At 33.2% G+C, this 22,211-nt stretch overlaps 1 protein-coding gene across 1 annotated transcript in view; it reads right to left on the bottom strand.

Moving 5' to 3' along the window:
• The window catches only part of MDGA2 (MAM domain containing glycosylphosphatidylinositol anchor 2), a 788,050-nt gene that overhangs the window by 152,495 nt on the left and 613,344 nt on the right, over window positions 1-22,211 (bottom strand). The gene's annotated exons all lie outside the window — the stretch shown is intronic.

The raw sequence follows: 22,211 nt of genomic DNA, 5'->3' as shown, positions 1-22,211 counted from the left end.
GCACATTTTAGCTCTTTAATAATTCAATCTTATTTAGGAAATTAAACTAATATCTACACCTTTCTATTTGCAATCTAATAACATTGAACTAAAGAAAATATTCCCATTACCCAACTCATAAATCAAACTTCGTAGCAAATATCACTAGGTTAAGTTTATTTAATCAGGCAATACAATTTAATGTAACATTCATTTAATAAATAAATAAAATAGAATGTTATAGAACTCACATAGTCCTCCAGATGAGTTTATATTACCATAAATAGAGTTGCCATTGCAACCATTTTTTGACTTATATATAAGATTATTCTTTTCTCTTGAATAAGCATTGGGGCAATAACACTTATTATGCAAATGTTCAAATAAAATGATTAGATGTCCTAATAAAGTTGGTTGTTCTAATATGCTGTGGTTTTTCTTAGGGTCACTATTAGAAAAAATACAAACATAGTTGATTTCAATTTGACCACCCTTTACAAATGTGGGTGACATTACCTGAATCTTTTCTGCCTCCTTTGGTAATTCTGAATCTTTTGACTTGTTAACTGATCTCCCTGGTTTGTTGCTTCTCGATTTTTAACATCTATCAGTAATATACTTTTCTCCAGCTAAGTACATATGGACAGACATTTTAAGTTCTATCAGTAGTACCAAGTTAAAGAAAAAAAAAGACATATGGTGACTAGGACTTCAGAACTCTTTTGCTATGATCAATTTGATACAAATGAAAAGCATTATTTGTACAGCATTAAATTATGATCTCATTTTTTTTCCTGGTAAGCTGTGCATATAATTTTCCCTGTTGGACATACTGAATTTGATCAGGTGTGAGTGGGGATTCTGAATTCAGTCTCCCAGGGAGAGAAAAGCAGTAGTAAGAGACAGTTAACTCTTTAGCTAAGCCAAAAGAGAGAGCATACCATGACTCGATCCCCACATATCTCTCTAGCCACTGAAGTGCCTCTTCTGTCTTCAATTTTCACTCTCTCAATACCGAGTCTAACTCCTGTTGCTCATATATAGCATGCTGTGTCTAGTTTTCTGAGCCTTACTCATGCTGGTTTGCTGCCCTTTACACATGTCCCAACCAATTAAGTCCTGGACATCCTTCAAAAACCCAGTTTACTCTTCACCTTAAGGAAAGATTTCTGATTCCCTCTTTCTACTAGGCAAGATTGCATCTCTGTTTAAGTTCTCCATTGATGATCAAGTCCCTGTAGAATCCTTCCCCTTCTCAAGCAATCCTTCCCCTTCTCAATCCTTCCCCTTCTCTAGCATGCAAATGATCCATGACTGTTTGACCACTCAGCTACACTGGAAATTCTTAAGGATAGGAATTAGACTCTAATAACCTTTGTATTCTCAGCACTGAGTCCAACTGCTGACATGGCAGATGCTCAAGATATGCTTTTTGAACAGATCTAAAGAAATAGGTTAATCAAATAAGGTTTGGAAATCTTCTTCAGAAGGAAATTAGATTAGATATGAAAAATAATATAAATTTATAGCCAATTAAAGCTAAATGTATACACTCTGAATTGGAATACTGAAGCACCTCTTTGGTTAACATAAGGGCAGAATTCACCTTTCTGACATATTCAGTAAACAAATCAATATTTTTTTTCTTTAAATCTACACATTGTGGAACTAATTACCTCAATTCATAACTACATCTTAGTAATCCAGTTTTACCATCCACAGTACTTTAAATATTAGATGACAACGAATAGGATATATTCCTTATGACATGAATATGATGCAAAATTTAAATTTTTCTAGTCATTGAATATAAAGAATTGTATAGAAATGTCTTCATTTAACTCACTCAATCCTTTGAATGTTTAATTTCCTTTTGTTCACCACCTAAATAGTGTGTTAATTAAGCATGGTGTTTTGAAATGAAAGTGTTTCATTATAATTAAATGAATATAAGTCATGGACATATGAATCAATTTGATCATACTAATTTCTTAGTAACATCCATTTACACTATGAAATTTGAGTTTTATTTTATTAATTTATAATTTACATTTTATTTATTTTGAGACAGTATTTGAAGTTGGTGATTGGAAATTGATTTTGGAGGATAAAAGTAATAGATAACTTTTTAGCATCACAAGGAAAAAAGGAATTTGGAGCTAGACTAAGGTAATCAGAAAGAAGATAGAAAAATCCCCCAAAAAGGAAGAAAAGCTTACCCTATTGCAGAACTGATGCTCAGGAGAAAAAAGAAAAAGAAAAAAAGCATTTACTTCCACATAACACGTTAGAACCATGACTTTGAAGTAACATTGCCCTTGCTATGGTTCATGAACAGTACATATGTCTGTAAAGTATCTTAAGAATATATATACCATTCATCACATTATTTCTTTGAGGCATATATTCTGAAATTTTAATAGTTGCCTTATAAATGAACTTTTAGAGAGTAATTTAATAAATCTGTGTTTTCTTTTTATGTTGAGAAGGGAGTAAGAAGTTTTATTTTGTGGTTCTATTGAACTTCCATATCTTATCTGGCCCACAGACTATTCCATCAAAATTTTCAAAGCAGTGTATTGGGAGTTCAAGAGATGAGGTTTTTCCCAGTATCCACTAGCTACATATGTAGTCCATTACTTCTACACCAGCATGTTTTTTAGAATTTTTTAAATGTCACGTTGACAATAATCATTGGTTTGAAAATGCATAATATTTAAAATCAATTGTCTCCGCTATATGCAAGTAGTATTTTAACAGTGCATTTGTTTAGTTTTTTTTCTAATTTGTTTATTTTAGAGAGAGAGACAGCATGAGTAGGGGAATGTGGGGAAGGAGGGGAGGAGCAGAAGTAGAGAGAGAAACAGACTCCTCAGTGAGCAGGGAGCACGACGTAGGGCTCCATCCCAGGACCTGAGATCATAACCTGAGCTGAAGGCAGACACTTAACTGACTGAGCCACCCCGGTGCCCCAACAGTGTATTTTTAATACTATATAACAATTATAAAAACTGAGTTCTGGAAAAGAGTAAATAATATCAACATCACATAACTTAATTCTGTTAAAATAATAACATTTACTGGTTTTAACAATGACAGTTTAATCCTGGGGTAAATTGCAATTAATTATAAGTTGCTGCTTTTATCAATGGATATATTTTGTAGATCATTTAAAAGTAGAAACAATGCAATAACTTATAATTTTTCTTTGTTCTATATTTGCCAATTTTCTAAGTTGACTATATGCTATTTTCACTAACACTTTCTTGAACTATATTATCATTAGTTTTTTAGTCATTTGCATGTTTTTTTAAACATTAAGATACTGATGTTTTCTTCAATCCCCATGTATACATACATGATTGTGTTAAATTAATGGTGTAAGATGGTAAGGTCAGAGAAAAAATATAAAAGTAAAGTAGTGAAAAAAATTGGCATAGATAGAGGACAGATTTATTGCACATCTGAAAAATCTTTCCTCTCTAAGCTGAGTATGGCTGTTTGTGGTAAGAGGGAACTACATAAAGTGAATTGACTTGTCATTAAAATGATCAATTATATCGACTTTCATGATGCAAATGATAAATCAGTTCAAACATAGACTTCAGAGCCTGAATTCTCAGGTGGGTATTGTCCATTGATTTATCATATAATTTAATCATTTTATATAATTTTTTCAAATACCAATTTAGTGCCTAACACCGAACTGTCTATAGCAGAAAGTACAAAGATGAATCAATCATGGCTTTACCTTTAACAAGCTTAAATACACCTATAGCGTCTAGGTCAGAAAAGGGACATAATGGACTCAAGCAAACACACAACCAAATATAAAAATACATGAAATACATTGGAGAGTGACTTAAAGACTGAATTAAATAATGCAAAAATATCACTTACTACAATGTTTAGCATTAAGTGAGTGTTCCACAGATCTTGGTTTCTATTAATAGTAATGGTGTTTTCATTGTTAACTTGGGTTTAGAGTCAGGAGATCATATTTCAGTGGGGAGGGTTGGTATAGGTATTGTGAAGGAGTTGGCATGTATTTTATCAAGTATTCTATTACGTAAAAGAGCAAAGGAGAGGTATACATCAAACAAGGACTAACAAGACAAATAGGTGGAAGCATGAAAAAAAGAGCCATGAAAATGGAGTTGTCCACAATGAGGAGCATGTGTAGAAAAGTAATATCTGAGAAGCTTGAGGCAAACAACACAGGGACAAAAACCCAGATTAAAGGGTTTGTAATTCATTTATGAGGTAATGAGAAATATGGGACTCTAAGAGTTTGTAATCCCAGAAACTGAGGGCAAGACTAAAGAAAGAGTAGGCAAGGGGCAAAGGGGGGGGGGGGTCTGAACTTAAGATGTGGGAAGTGAAAACAAGAATGTAGCATATACTTCAGGGATGAGGAGTCTGAGAAGATACTTATAAAACTAGACAGGGAAAAGAATGAACAACCAAAATGCAGAATTACAGAAATCTTAGAAACCAGGATTTTTTGAAAATTAAGTGATGTGGAGAAGCAAGATGACAAAGGAGAAAAAGGAGTCTCACAGACTAACCACTAATGTGACACCAGTAAAGCATTAAATAGCTCTGCATGCTGGTTTGTTTGGTCAAGACATAACATTGCTAGTAGGATGTTGACAGAAATCCATTTAAAACTTTAAAAAAATTCATAACTTTAATTATATATTTTAGTAGTACCTAGTCAGCAGGGGGTATAGTGGAAAAAGCCTGAAAATTGTCCTTTGAATCCGTCTCTTTCTTTGATACATTTGTCAATTCAGGTAAAAGATTTACTTTCTCTAGTTTGCAATTCCCTAGTAATTAAAAAAAAAATGAGGTGTGTGTTCCTCACAAGATTACTCTGAAGAACAACAGAAAGTCTTTTTAAAAACATACAGTCCAAATTATATTATTAATAATATCACAAATATTTTCTTAAATAATATAAAATCCATCATTATCTATCATCTTTAAATCTGTCAGATTTTCAGGGTTCACAGAGCACACCAGGTGACTTGATTTCTCTATTATATAAAAGTCGTTCTTCACATTTCACTTTGTAAGTCAACATAGATTTATCATTTTATATAAAATGTTTCTAAATATGAAATTAAAATAAATGCACTAGGGAAGCTGTGATTGTATGCATTTCAGTGACTCACTCTGAATATCTTTTAAAACTTCCACTGGTAAAAGAAAAAGCCTGAAACTCCCATTACTACTCTATTTATGTGGAGTCTGCAATTGGACTTTTGGAACTCTGCAAAATGTCTTACCACATAAATTCATGGAGACTATTGCTAACATGGGTACCTTTTAAATGAAGATTTATCATCATTATTTTTTTTCTTAATTAGATGTTTCTAATTGAAAATTAAAGAAATCAAAGTAATAATCTTACTTCTGACATCTTTGCTAATACATCTAGGATGGGTTCAAAATTAATAATACAGAATTATTGAAATTTTACATAATTCACACATGTCTCTGAAACACTTGCTTTAAATATTGTTATCGTTCTCATTTGTAGTAGCTTTTATTATTTTTGTCCACATTCTATCCTTTTTGGGAGGTCTCTCTTTTTTTTTAATGTTTTCATCTTGCAAAACACCTGCATTTTATATGTAACCACCTTTCTTATTTACGAGAAGTAGAAGGAGCCACTTATCTATGTCTCTATTTCTCCTGTTTTCCATTTGTGTTTATCTAGTCAGATTCACTTTTATCAAGGTACTTTATGCTTGAAATTGACTTTTCAAGCTTATCAAAAGAAAACACTTCCTGACTTCATGCTCTCTTGCTTCCCATAGAGACAGTTTTTTTTTTTAAGATTTTTTTTTATTTATTCATGAGAGACACACACAGAGAGGCAGAGACACAGGAAGAGGGAAAAGCAGGGAGCCCGATGCAGGACTCCAGGCAGGGAGCCCAATGTGGGACTCGATCCCGAGACTCCAGGATCACGCCCTGGGCTGAAGGCAGGCGCTAAACCGCTGAGCCACCCAGGGATCCCAAGAGACAGGTTTTATTTTAAATCTAGCTAGGGAAACCTAGTTCCATTAAAAAACTGTACCCAAAGGGTCAAAAAGAAGTAATCTATGTTCACATAAAGAAAAGGAATACAATTTAGATCTAGTTATATAGAATACAGTTATATGAATATATTTTGAATTGTTTTTGAGTGAGAGAAAAAAAATATTCCACTAACCAGTATTTTAAATCAAATAGAAAAAATATATAATGAGTACTAAAATATCTTCTAATTCTATGTTGTGTCCAACTGAATATAAAAGAGATACCAACACAAAAAGAGAGAAGTGAAGAAAACCAGAGAAAGAAACATGACAGGCTCAGGATTTAATCAAATCCTAAAATCAGAGCTTAAACATTTATATATATATATAATATATATATATATATAATATATATATATATATGCAATCTTCCACACTCAGAGAAAAAAAGAGACAAGAAAATATTCATATGATTTCTTAAGAAAATGGCTTTAAAGTTCCAGTAACATTGAAAAATAAAACTATTAAAAATATTCTTTTGTTCTCATTTATTAGAGAGACTATATCTGTCTACTTGCTCTGGAATGCGGGAAGAATATAAACTCTCAAATTTCAAGGGAAGGATTCTACATAAGTGAATTAATATAACCATTTTCTGTTCCTTTAGATTTGAATATTGCTCCTAATCACCTTTTAAAACATTGTACAAAATAGGACCTACATGTTGTCAAGCTGTTTGAGAGGACACCCAAGAAAAATGTCGCCTTTGCTTTGGTATTACCTTTTTATCACTATGTTGAATTTTAGATTCAATACTTGTGGCATTTATTCTCTGTTCTTTCCTCAATGTACTCTGCTTTATCTTTGATATGTACACCTGCAAACACACACACACACAGAAATGTATGCAGATGAACACACACCAGTATACACAGCAACAACTGTTTATACATCATACAGAGAAGGAAGGTAAAAAATGTAGTCTTGAAGGCTAGATTTATAGATCCTGGGAAACATCATATATTTTTACTGAGATAATTGGCTTTCTTTTCCCTTTAAAAGAAACACTTTTACTAGTCTTTCTGATTGTGACAGGGAGTCTAAATAAGAGAGCATTACTATGAAACAAAGTAAATTACTATATATCGTAAGTATGATATATATGAGTTGTGCTTTCTATTAGTAGCTCAAGTCTAGCAAGAGAAGATCTTACCCAGATGGGAATTTAGGAAAGATCTAAACCCATCAGAGAGAAACGCTAATGATGGCTATCTGGAGATACTGACAGTTCATTCTCAGTATCTCCATCTCGAATCTGCCTCCTCCCCCAGTTTCTGGAAATCTTCAGTTATCTGTTCTGCCTATCAGCCTTTGATTGATACTGGCTGCTTTGGGGAAATTATGAAGAAGAGACTGTGAGTGCAAAGTGAAATTACATGTGGGGAAAATTAAAATTTGCTAAGGGAGGGATGACAGTGGAATGGATATTGAGCACTCAGGAAAAATGCAGAGTGAGAGATTCACAGAAGAATCAAGGTCCTCCAGAAATATGAGGAAGAACGGCTAAAAGGTCTCATAGTTAACTGTAGGGCTCAAGCCATTTTATAAAGAAGATTAAGTTGAAACAACCATCTGTGTGTGTAAAATACACCCTCATATCCATATCTGTCAATATTGGTGAACTCGAATGTAAAACTACATACCAAAACCAAACCAAACATCGACTCTCAGGACAAAGCATAATTAGCTACTATCACCTTTTCTTCTGTGCTCATGTAGTATGTGTTTGGTTACTGGTGTTAAAAGTTTTTGTCTGGTTCCACATCATATCTAGCATATAGACTATCTTTCTTTCTTATTTGAATTTCTCCTACGCTAGCACAGAAACTGGTAGACTATCAGTAAATATTTATTGACCAAATTAATTAAAGCTTTCCCACTTGAATACTCATTAGAATGAAATAAATAAATAAATGCAGTGCCCTACCAAGCAGCAACAAGAAAAAGCAATTGTTTATGAAAAAAAATAGTCAATACTATATCTTAACTAGAATTTAAATTAAAAATTGAAACAAAAAGAAAAAAAGAAAAAAGAAAAAGAAAGTACCTGCAAATGCATAAGCCCAGAAGGTCTTATTCAGTGTTGTATTTCATGAACAGACCCTTATAAGTGAAAACACTAAACCAACTATTCAAGTTTTGTCTATGTCTTTTTGTTTATAAAAGTATGCTAAAAGTATACACATGCGGGATGCCTGGGTGGCTCAGCTGTTGAGCATCTGACTTCAGCTCAGGGTGTGATCCTGGGGTTTGGGAGCCTGCTTCTCCCTCTGCCTTGTCTCCGTCTCTCTCTCTCTCTCTCTCTCTCTCTCTAATTAATATATAAAATCTTTAAAAAATAAAAATATACACATGCATAGCTTCAGCAATTTTATAGACTTAATGATGCTGCACACACTAAAATATACTGACAGTTGAATATAATGCATTAAAAAAAAAAAGGAATGAAAGAAAAGAAAGGCTCTCCAGAACAACTGACTCCTCAGTGGTTAATGGTGGGAAGAAAGAACAAAGGTCCATAAACTAACATCACAATATTAGAAGCACAGGAGCTCACAGCAGTGTGAGGACGTAGGTCAAACAATGGAGATCATTTGGAGTTCTAGCTTAACAACCAAGATGCTAGGGAAGAAACTAGTGTCAAGCAAGGGAATGAAGTAAAGAAAGGAAAATAGAAATAAAAGATTATAAATACTGTTTTCAGGTTAGATGGCCAAATTTGGGAGTAGGGGGGATAGTTTTATTACCTTGGAAAAGAATGAAGCATTTAGCAATAAATTAAACATAACTATGCCAAGAATCAAAGCAAGACAAATATTTTTAGTCTATAATGCAGGAAAAATAGTCACTATTTTGACCAAACTAGAAAAAAATAAGAAAGTATACAAAAGAATCATGGTGAAACAAAAAATACACTACAAATAGATGTTCTTTGGTAATTTGGCTTTGTTTTTTAAGTCAGTTCACTTTTGTTGTTATGTTATTTTAACAATGTGGAAAGGCATTTGGAACAATCAACATTTTTATGGAAAAAATGAAGGAAATTATTATTTAAATGGTGAAAGAAATGTAACACTTTAGAAAACATGTACATATCTAAACTGAATTTATATGGCATTACTATTGCTAAAAGGGAAACAATATGCATTTCTATTTCTATTAATTTTAGTATAGACAGATGAATATAGAAACTTGATTCAAATTTTATGGATAGATTGAGCACAACCTTTCAGGCTCCCACTCAACTTGAAACCTGAAATTTCAAGACACTAACTTGAAATGGAGTGTCAACAAAAGAATATACATATAGAGATTGCCAAATTTATTTTTTTTTCATTTGTGGAAGCCTCTCTATCTAACAATCACAAAAATAAACACATTAGTGCTATTCATTATATAAATTAATTAATGAAATATGAAAATATTAGAGAAGTTTAGAGTTGCGGGTTAAGGTCAGGTAAGATTCTTAAGAAACACTGGTTTGTTTAGTCATCAATGTAAAAAGTGTACTCTATAGCATGGGATGGCATGGTGTTCATCTTCAGGACTATGAAGAAGGGAAAAGATCATGAATTTCTCGTGTAGAATTCTAGAGAAAACCAGTCTGCTGAAACAGGCAAGTGACAAGGTATGTTCTATTTTCAAAGAAGGAATAATAGACTCAAATTATAACTCCCTAAAAGTGTATTATGTGTGTGTGTGTGTGTGTGTGTGTGTGTGTGTAGAAAGAGAGGGAGAGGGCAAGAAGGAGGGAGGAAGGAAGAGAGAGAGATTTTCTGAAGTTAAGAATGTTCAGGGCAGCCTGGGTGGCTCAGCGGTTTAGCGCCGCCTTTGACCCAGGGGTGTTCCTGGAGACCTGGGATTGAGTCCCGCATTGGGTTCCCTGCATGGAGTCTGCTTCTCCCTCTGCCTGTGTCTCTGCCTCTCTCATGAATAAATAAATAAAATCTTGAAAAAAATGTTCAAAAGTGCCTCAGAAAATAATCATGTTTTCCCAAGACTTCTGAAGGGAACCAAAACACATACTGTAGGACTGTCACATGATTTATTAAATGATACTTTTAATATTGCCCAAAGTAAAAAATGGCCATTGCAATTAAATTTTTTTTCAACTCCAGATAAATACTAATGTGTATGCTGAACAAATTGGGTTTTCTTGCCCAAATGAGCTGATACAATATATTTAAAAATTGGAGGCAAAACTTTTTAACAGATTGCTCTGAAGAAAAAAAGACTCAAACTTTTTGGAAAAAGTTTCTTGCTAAAGCAAACAGGCAATCTAATTTTTAAATTAGGCATTTGAGATGAAATGGTGTTTGAGAGAAAAGTACTAATTTCCAAGCTATCATATCTTTCCATTGCTTTGTAAAATTTATTTTCTTTACAGACAAGCTGCAAAGGATATCTACATAGAAACAGACATACAAACAAAACTAAAAGAATGTAAGTTGCTTGAACATCATGTTTTTTTTCTAAAGAAGGAAACAAATAGCAGTACCCTTAAAAAGATAGCAGATCCACAGTCTTTAAAAGTAAGTAACTGCAAAATAACACATATTTATATGTATGATATTTGGACCAGTATATGGATTCAGTATTGTACCTGCTGATCATTGCTATTCTATAGTGAAGTTAATCATAAACCAAAGGAAAGGATTCAGATAAAATTCACAAGGACACTATGTTTAGTAAACTTAAAAAATTTAATTAACAGCACAAAAATCTTGTCATTACCTATACTAAGAATGCTTTTTCAGGGGCACCTGGGTGGCTCAGTGGTTGAGCGTCTGCCTTTGGCTCAGATTGTAATAGATCCTGGGATAGAGTCTTGCATCAGTCTCCCTGCAGGGAGTTGGTCTGTGTCTCTGCCTCTCTCCGTGTGTCTCTCATGAATAAATAAATAACATCATTTAAAAAAAATAATGCTTTTCCCATGATTTCAAACATACTTTCTCTAGATGCGATAGATATAAAGCAGATATAAATAATGTACTACATTTTTTCAAGTTATCTTTTTTATTTTTTACTCATCTTTTACTTAGAACAGACATTTAACATTGGGAACTTATTGCTGGGAGATGTCATCATGTATATTTTTAATTCAAATATGCAGTTTATAGATTCCTGATATGGCTACTAAAATATATGTTCTCTGTACTATATGCATTAATTGTAAATCAGACACTTGTTGATAATAATTTTAAACTTGATTATTTAGAGATCATTGTACTAAATTCTTCATTTGCATAAGGAAATTGGTGGTAGAGATATTAGTCACACATTAAAAACAGCTAGCATTAGAACCAGTGTCAGAATCAGAATCTATCCTATAATTTATAGTCTATTTCTCCCCTAGAAGTGTACCTATATTCATAGTTATGGTAAAAACTGTGATGTAGTGTTATATTTTCATTAACAAAACAGCAGCTGAAAAAACATGATCAAAGCAGGAAGTACATAATTCAAGTAAGTCATTAGTTTGTTCATTTACTGACCTAGGTCTTTTTGGAAGATACAATTATGACTCACGAAAGGAAGAACTTATATTCTCTTATGAGGCAGAGAGAAAAAAAAGAGAAAAAAGAAAATATATCTATATCTATCTATATAGATACCTATATAAATATCTCATATATATATAATTTAGGGGTAGAACTCTAAATTGTTAAGTTCAGAAAGATGTCAGTTTAGAACATAAGAATATTAGATATAGTTGGAGTTTTCAGACAGAAATTTTATGAGCAAAATGGCATTTAACTGTTGCCTTAAAAATGGTAAAGTGGGTTCAGGAGAGGTGACTTTAAGCATATTCATGAGGGAAAAAAATGAAATCACAAAAAGCATCAAATTCAAAAGTGCATAGGATAATGAACTGTTCACCTTGACTGGAATATGGTATATGATCTCAGAGTACGGTGTAGGGTTCTGTTTGCCAGTCTAGGAGTCTGAACTTTGAATCATGAGTAATGAACAGTTATGTAGAATTTCTAAACAAAGGAGAAATAATGAATGCATACAGTCATACCTATGCTATAGAGAATAGCTACCTAAGCCAAGTGAATCATATCCCACTGGAGTCAATTCTTGGATGAGAGAGAGACAAATAAAAACACTTTTTTCCAGGTGTACCTGGAAAAAATGAGAACCACTAATAGAAAAATAGACAAAAAGAAATTTAAGCTAATGGTTGAGAAGATGCTAATGTTTAAGTTCCTGGAACCTACTACAATTTATTGTCCCCAACAGTCAGATAGGAATTTTCTGTCACTAGCAACTGAAAGTGTTCCTGCTCATCGGGGAATGTTCATCTGACATCAGTGTTCTGAGAGGGAAAGGGAAGACCAGCACTGGGAAAAACAGTAGGAATTTCTTCCATGTCATAAAAGGATCTAGCTTTGAAAATGACAGTGGAACTGGAAAGGCAAGAGTGGATTCTGATAAGGTCTTGAAAACTAAGAGCTAATTTTTAGGAAGTACTATCTATGTGTCAAACACTAGGTTAAACACTTTTTGGCATCATTTAATTCAGTCCTGTGTAATATAATTGATGAAAATAAATCATGATCATGGCAGATATAGAAAATGAACACTGAGAGAAATTACAGTTAAAGTAGCAAAGCTGGAATTTAAACCAGGTCACTAATCTCAGAATCCAATATCCTGATTTTCAAATCAACTTGGGAAAAAAAGAAGACAGAATGATAACTCTCAGAGGGGAGAGAGATCTTTTCAGGTGGGGTAAGGAACGTAGAAGAAAAAAAATAAAGAATCACTGTAAGTTTAATTTTAGTCACATTGGAGTTTAGAATAAATCAGGAAAGTAAGCTGAAGTTCACAGAAGCTGGATGAATGCCTCAGATACAAATTCAGGGAAGATCTGTACACAGTCATGGTTTAAGCCCTTATATTGTCATGCAAGGCAGTGTGGAGTAAGAGAACAATAGCACAACAGGAACAAAACCTGATGAGAGAAAGGAAGAATAAGTAGAAATAAAGACATGAGTGGTGGGGTGCCTGGTTGGCTCAGTCAGTTAAGCATCCAATTCTTCATTTCAGCTCAGGTCATGATCTCAGAGTCGTGAGATACAATTGCGTGTGGGGCTCTGTGCTGAGCATGGAGCCTGCTTAAGATTCTCTCTCTCCCTCTCCTTCCACGCTCCTCCCTGCTCTCACACTCTACCTCTCTAAAATAAACAAAAAAGACATGAGTAGAAGATACAAACAGAGCTAGCACATACACATCAGAAAAGGCAAAGAAGAAAAATTCATTACTAAGAATGAGTGTTCACTCAATAAACATGCAATTTCCATGAACGCTCATTCTTATTAATGTATTTTGCATGAAGCCAACATTGAGATAGATGGATGGATGAATGGATGGATGGATAGAAAGGTAGATAAATAGGCAGGCAGCCATGCATCATACACATTTACATCTCTAAATATTTACATACCTTTGTGCCTTAAGGTTTCAATTCATTCCTTACAGTAAAAACTTCACATACTCAGATTACTTAAATCTTTTAACTTAGAAATAAAGTATTATATTTATCAATATATGTTGCACACAAAGCATTTAGCTTGTGCTTGACAGCATTTATCTTCAAATACTAGAACCACTGGAGAAAATGTTGACATTGATAGACAGTGAAACTGAGAATAACTGAAGGCCAATCAGATTAATTCTGCCATTTCACACATTTTTAAAAAAAGATTTTGAGAAAGAGAGACAGAGAGTGCATGTGACGTGGGGGAGGGGCAGAGGGAGAGAAATCCTCAAGCAGAATCCCCACTGAGTGCAAAGGCCCAAGGGGGCTCAATCCCAGGACCCTCAGATCATGACCTGAGCTGAAATCAAGTCAGCTGCCTAACTGACTGAGTCACCGAGGTGCCCCTATCATTTCATACATTTCATGCAAATAGTTAAAATGCTAAGAAACTGTATCTCATTTTTTCTTAAATATTTTCAATTCCTGATTAATTTTTAGTATTTTCCACACTTGATTAATTTTTTAAAGTTAAATCCCTCTTTAATTGAAAAAAAATGTTACTCAAGCTACATAACAATCTTTCTCAAGGAAAAACATTTTATTCCTTTCATTGAGAAACAATATTAAAGAACAAAATCCACCATTTCCCAATTTTCAAGAAAGTTTTTTCCTTCACATATAAAATAAGTCTAATAAGTGTGAAATCAAGGGAGAATTTCTTTCAATTTCACAATGCACGGTCAGCTTAAGTCTCAAAGTTTTCTTTTGAAGAACTTTTGCTTTTTCCTACTAGAATCTTTAAGGCTTCAAGGAAATACTCATTTGCCAGAAGAAAGGAATTCATAGGAGATCAAATGATCCGATGGAACAGCATGAAATACAGCTACTCCCTTCCAAACCCAGATAAAAAGCCAAAAAAAAAAAAAAAAAAAAAAAAAAAACTTACAGAGAAAGAATATAGGCACAGCAGTTCACAGAAGATGAGCGAAAAAATTTTTAAAAAGTAAGGTAAAAAAAAAAAAGTAAGGTATGTTGGAAACATACTTGCTCAATACATACAACTGTAATTATTATGATCAAATGAAGAAAAGTACTAAAGTAGATTTACTAAGAAAGTTTAACAGGGCAGATGAAGAGTAGACGCATTTGAAAGGATGACAAAATCCTTTTCCCCTGCTGCATGAGAATCTGACCTTCTTCAAAGTTCTGCTCTGCTTCCCTGGTAACTTGACAAGGGAAGAATGTCAACTATGATTTTAGGCAACATTTCTGTATTAAATTGCTTCTGGATCGAGAGGGATAGGAATAGAGGAATAATATCTAACAGGATGCCATAGCTTTGAGCTTAGTGTAGTTAATGTAACTCCAGGGACTGGGAGTTGTGTCTATAACTTTGAACAAAAGACACTGGTTCCTGTGAGGCAGAGGATTCTACCCGAGTTCCCATCCCCAAATTATATTGCTCTTCTCTTCATATATAGGAACCATTATGTGGGTAGTGGGCCTTAACCTGGGGTAATGTTACCCATTAACATTTGGGACATTTGGCAATGTTTAAAGAGATTTTTTTTTTTTTTATGTTATGACATGAGAAGAGATGTGCTACTGGCATCTCAAGATTAGAGGCCGGGAATGTCTAAAAATACCTGAAAATTAATATAACCCCCACATACAACAAATTATTACATTTCAGGCAGAGTAATTCTATGTTGGGAGTTTATCCTGTGCCTTGGGACATTTAGCAACATCCCTGGCCTCTGTGCACTAGATACCAAGAGCATCCCACCTTCTCCAATCATGACAATCAAACATGCTTTCAGAACGTTCAAGTGTCCTTAGGAGTAGGGGGTGAGAGGACATGCTGGCAAGCTGTCGTTCCAATCGTATCGCTGTAAAGTGAATTTTATGCCATATCTGCCCCTGGTAGTCCCATGAGCTTGAATGTAATTGAACCTTAGAAAACTCTCCAGTAAGTTATACAGTAAAGGAGTTTACTACTAGGTAAAAAGTTATTGACACAATAGAATATAATATAACCCAAAATAACATAATGCATGCAAAGACAAAAAAAATCTGGGACTGGTAATAAATATCAAACTCTGATACTGGATCAAACAATTGATAATCACTAAAGACAAAATTGCTAACAATAGATAATCTAAAATTCTATATCAATTTTTTGCAGGTGGACTAAATACTGGTTTAAATGTGTGTCTTCTGCTGAAGGGATACACAATCAGGCCTTTTTCTCACAGTACTGGCCTATGATTCCTCAGTTCCTGATTGGTTTTATGTAAAATGGATTAAATGCCTTTTTGACATTCTGTTTCTTACATTGTTACCTAACTTTTGAAATGCTTTTTTTTTTTTCTTAACCAGAGACACATCTCTTCTGCCCACTTTATATTTTCCTGTGTACTGAGCATTTTATTGGTGGTCTATTATTTAAAATAAATTGATAAAGTCACAGGCATGTTCATGGGGTATATTATTGTAAACTGTGCACAATTTATTTGAATGTATTATTATTAGTAGTAGTACCTTTTTATTTTCATGAGAGAAGAGCATGGTATTTGGAAAATGTCTGAATTCTATATTTGGGAAGAATACACTTATTTTTGGATGAGAGGAAAATCTCCTTTTAGCTGAAATAAAAAAGTCACAGAATTTTTACTGTCACACATATATACTTATATATGTATTTATGTTCACCTTTCTTAGATAATATACTTCCATAAAATGAGAAATGAGGAAAAGATCCTGGGAAAAGAGACAGCATAAACTTTCTTCATTCAAAATGCACTTAATTTAATCACATATGTAAAGGTTTTCAGGGAAAAAAAGGTCTTTTCAGTATTATGGAAATGCTGTTATCATCCACCTGAATCTATTTATGCACTACAAGAGTGGACAGGAGGACTTAAATAATAACATCAATAAACACAAGATTTGGTTGGATTAGAGTTGGACTGCTTTTAATCACTCTACTAATGCAGGCTGGTCCCCGTCTCCTTCTTTGTGTAGGCACTGAAAACAAAAATTTTAATGGAAAAGTTTTTCTAAATATGAAACTATGCTTGGCTCTACATTAGGATAGCACCAGAGATGCAACAAGGAAAAATTATAAATTCAGCTTCTTTACATGATCTATGTACTTACTGGATAAACCTACTCTTGTTCCAGACAATCTATACTCAATTGCTCAATAAAGACATCACATCTGCATTCTACACTGAGAAGCTCTTTAGTGAGAGAGAGACTTTCAGTTTTCTCTGACAATTTCCTTAGATGGTTATCTACCCTGCTATCTTCTCTGGAAGAGTGAGGAAACAGGGAGCAAGCAGATTGCCTGAGATGGCAAAAGCAGTTCAGCCAAAGTAAATTCATTCTAAAAAGGCTTCACCCACTTGGGAAGCTCAATTTTCAATATATTCAAGAGTAATATAAAATAAAATGTTTAAACATATTTGTTTTCACGGCAGCTCCATTATAATTCCTCATTAAATCCACTGGGAAATGACGTAAGATATATTTATATGACATATTGACTTGAAGTAGAAAATCAAGAATTTTATTTTATACAATTTAAATTGTACACCACCTCCTAAGACTATTGTTTCATTCTTCCAAAGAAGAGATCTTAACTACCTTGGGGGGAGGGGAGAAAGTAGCATAAATATTAATGTTTTTAGAATATTAGCATTACCTTAGGGCTCAGTTGATTAATATTTCTAATAACTTCTGCAAACAACAAAAAGACATAGCCATTTAATTCAAATAAAAGCACTGGAAAATAAATGCTAAGTTCTATTCAGTAATCATTAATGTTAAAATATGAAAAACAAATGCTTAAAATATTATATTCTTAGTAAACTTAAAAGTTTTCCCCAACCCACATGCTAATGGAGTATATGAAAAATTCTCCCAGTGAGAATTTTTCTGGTGTGAATGGTGTGAATAATTTCTTACTAAATAGAGTGTCAGCATTAAACTTTTCCCAAGGATAGAGACCCTAGAAATGGATCAGAAGTCAAGAATCTACCAATTTGACAAGTGACTTTTGAGGAAGGCAATGATGAAATAATGACCAATACTTTTCAAAGAAGTATATCATCTAATATATATGTTCAAAACAATGTTTTACTTTGAAGTCCTAACCTTTTTAAAAGATATCTACCTATCTATCTATCTATCTATCTATCTATCTATCTATCTATCTATCTATCTATCTATCTATCTATCAGAGGGAAAGCAAGCACACTCCCTGCCAAGCAGGGAGCCCAATGTGGGCTTGATCTCAGGACCCAGAGATCATGACCTGAGCCGACAGTAGGCACTTAACTGGCTGAGCCACCCAGGCGTCCCCTAAACTGTCTTGAGTAGACTGAACAGAAGACTATCAGGGAGGACCGTTCTCAAATACCAAGAGGCTTTCTAAAGTGGTGGGACTTAGGCAGGACTAGAATAGTGAAAAACAGTTGAGGAATTGGTGGGAACAGAAGGGAGGAGTAAGAGCATCCCTAAAGACTCAATGCTGAAATATCTTGTCTAATAATAGGCTGAGAAAGGATATACTGAATAATATGAAATTAGGAAAGGCATCTGGGTAAGTAGGCTACTGAGCAGGAAGCCCTTTTGTTGTTCTACTAATAAATTGAAATTCTTGTCCATTCATTTATAAATTCCTTTGAATAGCCTTTAACATCTTGCTGTATAAAGGTAAATTGCTCCCTTGTTTCTTCTTTTATTAATAGTTACTTTGTCTCTTGTATTAGCTTTAATCTCTAGTCACACTGTTATTTTCAGAGCAATTTTGCTGTTTTAAAAAAAATCCAAAAATTAGTTAGAGTCACTCAATACAGTCATTCTATATATCTTAATACTATAGAAAATTACTCCAGTTGTCTACAAATAATAAGCAAGTAGGTTCCAGTACATTCTGATCTGTATTTAAGGTTTCTTTTTCTTTATAAGGTCCATGATCTTCTTGTTAGTAGTCAAGGACAAACCGCCCCAAGATGGGTCACTTTGGCATGAAGATTATTTTGAATTAAAAAGCAATCCAAACCCAGTAAATTCAGGAAAAACTCTTGACCTTCTCTGTCAATTGCCTACAAAGAATTTAGATAGAGAGCCTTCTCCAGGAAGAGAGCTATCACCATGGATAACTACATTATGCTATAAACCAGGCTAGGATAGGCAGGGAGGAACCTAGCAAGGCCTGTTTGACCAAAGTCCTATATGTCCCCTTGTTTCTCAGTAATCTAACAAACATTTGTTGAACAAACATTTACTCTTTGTCATCTTTCTGTGAATTGCATCCCTTCTCTTTTGAGTATCACATTCCTAAACCTTCTTCTAATTCTGAATGACACAGGTACCTCATTTTGCCTGAGTGTCTCTGGAATTTCCATGTCTGTTGGATTCCCTGTATAAATGAAATTAAATTTTATTTTCTCCTATTAATCTGTATTGGAGGCACAACAAATGTGCATATATAATGAAGCTTTAATAATAAAAGTGACATTCAATGCAGTATATATCTTCTCCAACTGATTTTCAAGAAAATGTATTTCAAAATATACGCATTTTACTAGAAGATATTACCAGTGCTTTTGAGATGAAACCATTTAAAGGATAGCTTTTATTAAAATAAAATGTTCTAGTTTATGAAATTAAATTCATAGTACATAATAAATAGACTTATATAATGCAAATATAAGAAAAACAGTAACAAAGCTTGTACTTTAAAAGAAAAAAGGAAAACAACAATTTCCTTTAGGAAGACAATAGGCATATCTTAGTTTCATCTTTTAATATACATAAATATATATTTGAAAATATTCATGCAATGGCATTTTTATTTAAATAATATTCAATATTCAAATGATCAGTACTCTAATGAGTAAATGAAACATTATTTAATTTTTATTATATTATTACTGTTACTTTGTTAGGAAATTGTTCTAGTTTTGTTCAATAAGCTCTGTACATACTATGATTTTTAAATGATAGGACCAATTAACACATATAACTTTTATTTTCAAAGAATCTATTGTAATAGAATAAAAATGCCTCAAATAAAAATGAACTTGAAAGTGAAAAGAATTAATATACAGTTCCAAAAACATAGAGATGAAATTAAATAATAGTTGAAAATTTGATGGCCGGGTATTAAAACTTTACACTGTACTTCGTAGTTTCACCTAGAAATTTTTTAAAAATTGAGATTAATTTTGTCACTATTTTTCAAACTATTTTTTTAAAGATTTTATTTATTTATTCATGAGAGACACAGAGAGGCAGACATATGCAGAGGGAGAAGCAGGCTCCCCATCAGGGGAGCCTGATGCAGGATTCCATTCCAGAACCCTGGGATTGTGCCCTGAGCTGAAGGCAGATGCTCAACAACTGAGCCATCCAGGCGTCCCTATTTTTCAAACTTTTATAATTATATTTGCAACTACCTATCCTGGCCCATATTATTTGTGATAATTGGCAATTTTCATAGTTAAAAATATTATAATATTTTTTTCTTTCCAGGAATGAGCAATGTGCACAGGAACTTAATAATTTGAATTACTTCATTTTGGTGATTTAGCTACTCTTAATAGGATATAGAATGGTGTAAAATACCTTGAGGCTTCTGTAACTTGTTAAATCATTCTTTATCTACACCTTTTAAGAAGAAGCAAATTAACTGCAGATAGTAAATAATTCAAAAAGTTTTAGTAAAATGACTGCTTTATAATTTTAATTAAACATTAGGTAACAATAAATCTAATTTGGTAATTTAGAACATTAAACCAAATGGAGTATTCCATCACTTATGGAATATGTAGATATATATACTATATATATATATATATATATATATATATATATAGGCATGTACAATCTCATCAAAGTCCTATATACAATTACTTCTAAGCTCCTTTATTCCTTTTGATCAGCTCTTGTTTAATTGGACACAGTAAAACTAAACAAGGAAAAATATGTGCCTTAGAAACACCAAGTTTTTGTTTGTTTCTTATTTACTATGATGATCACCTTTTTCGTTCTTTACATTTCAGATCATAAAATTAAATATAAGTACATGTATGTATTGTGTAGTGCATGTGTGTGTAAAGTGGACTGTCCCAGAATTTGCCAATGTAATAAATATTATAAGAAAGGAAATCATAATAAAGTGTAGAGTTCAAGTCCTGAAAAAGGTGTTTAATAAATGTTAGAATAATTTTACATCTTCTTCATACACTCAAACACTTTTAGGTGTCATACTCTATGCAACAAGTCCTCAAATACTCGTGAAATCTAAATAATAAAAACCAGGCATGTAATAAGGAAGGGGTATGCAATATATTTATTCTTACTCCACTTATTACCATTCCATTTGTTACCACTTATATTTACTCAATAGAGCTAATGGATAGCTAAATGCAAAATATGTTATGCTGAGAATACAAAATATATATAAAGCCAAGCTTGTAGCTGCAGTGATGTAACTATTTGCTGAAGATAATATAAACACATGCACATACATATATGCATACGTGTGTGTACATGTATATGAAATAACTTAGTATTTTATATTGATATGGATATTTCCTACACCTAGCATGACTGAGGTTAAGCACAATTATCATATTATCTTCATGATTTTAAGAAATCACTATAAAAATTGAAATGTTTATAATTGTTTTAAAAATCAGAATTCCTGAATTATTAATTACGAAGGAATAAGCCTTAGTTAGGCATGCAGGTTGGACTTGCTGGCAGGGATTACGTGCCTAGAAAGTCAACATTTGATTCACTCAGGAATAATCTTGAGTTGTTACCATTTATTTGTACCTGGCAAACGCTCAGACACATAATCAAATTCTTCACAAGAACTGGGAATACATGAAAGGGAGCTTCTTCAAAGACATGATGGCATCCTCACCTGAAACTGGCAAGACTGCTGGAATCCAGCTTTAATTCAAAATTCCCTAGAATCAATGGGTTCCATAACTTTGATTTGAATTGGAGCTTCCCTGAAAAGGTGTGAGCAGAGTGAAACTTGTAGCCCTAATAGCTTTAGGAACTTGGAAGCTTTGTGCCTAATCCAGAGGAAGCATTCCAAACTGTATCAGTTTCCTCTAAGGTCAATGGAAAGTATCTTTTTTTGTTTTTTGAGAATTGAAGAGAAGTTTCTCTTTTTTAATTCTTTTCTTTTCTTTCTTTTTTCTGTCTGGAAGCCGTTTTCACACGACTCTCCGACCCATGAGTTTGTCATGAGGACAAAGACCAGTAGGAAAAAGCAATACTAAAGTGCTGAATAAAACTTGCTATCTAAAAGCTGTGTTCTTTGGAAACAAACAAAGTCATAATCAATTGGAAATCAGCCAAGGTATTTGGCAAATATCAGTTTGCAAATTTATAGCACAGATAGCAAACTAGAATCTGTGTTTCTATAGCATGGGGACAGGGAATGGTTAAGCAGTGCCCAGAACCTTGCTCTTCTCCCCACAATTCACATAACTCATTGCAAATGAACTTAATTATCAGTTCCAAACATAATCCTTTCATATTTCAATTATCCTTTCAGATTTAAAGTCAGTTAATTCAGTCTGCCAACATCCTTAAATCTAATATAAAAAGAGACATTTTTGGA

The sequence above is a fragment of the Nyctereutes procyonoides genome, unplaced genomic scaffold, assembly GCF_905146905.1.
Source record: "Nyctereutes procyonoides isolate TBG_1078 unplaced genomic scaffold, NYPRO_anot_genome, whole genome shotgun sequence".
Taxonomy (NCBI): Eukaryota; Metazoa; Chordata; class Mammalia; order Carnivora; family Canidae; genus Nyctereutes; species Nyctereutes procyonoides.
The sequence above is the reverse complement of the archived record's forward strand: the minus strand, read 5'-3'. Positions and strand labels throughout refer to the sequence as shown.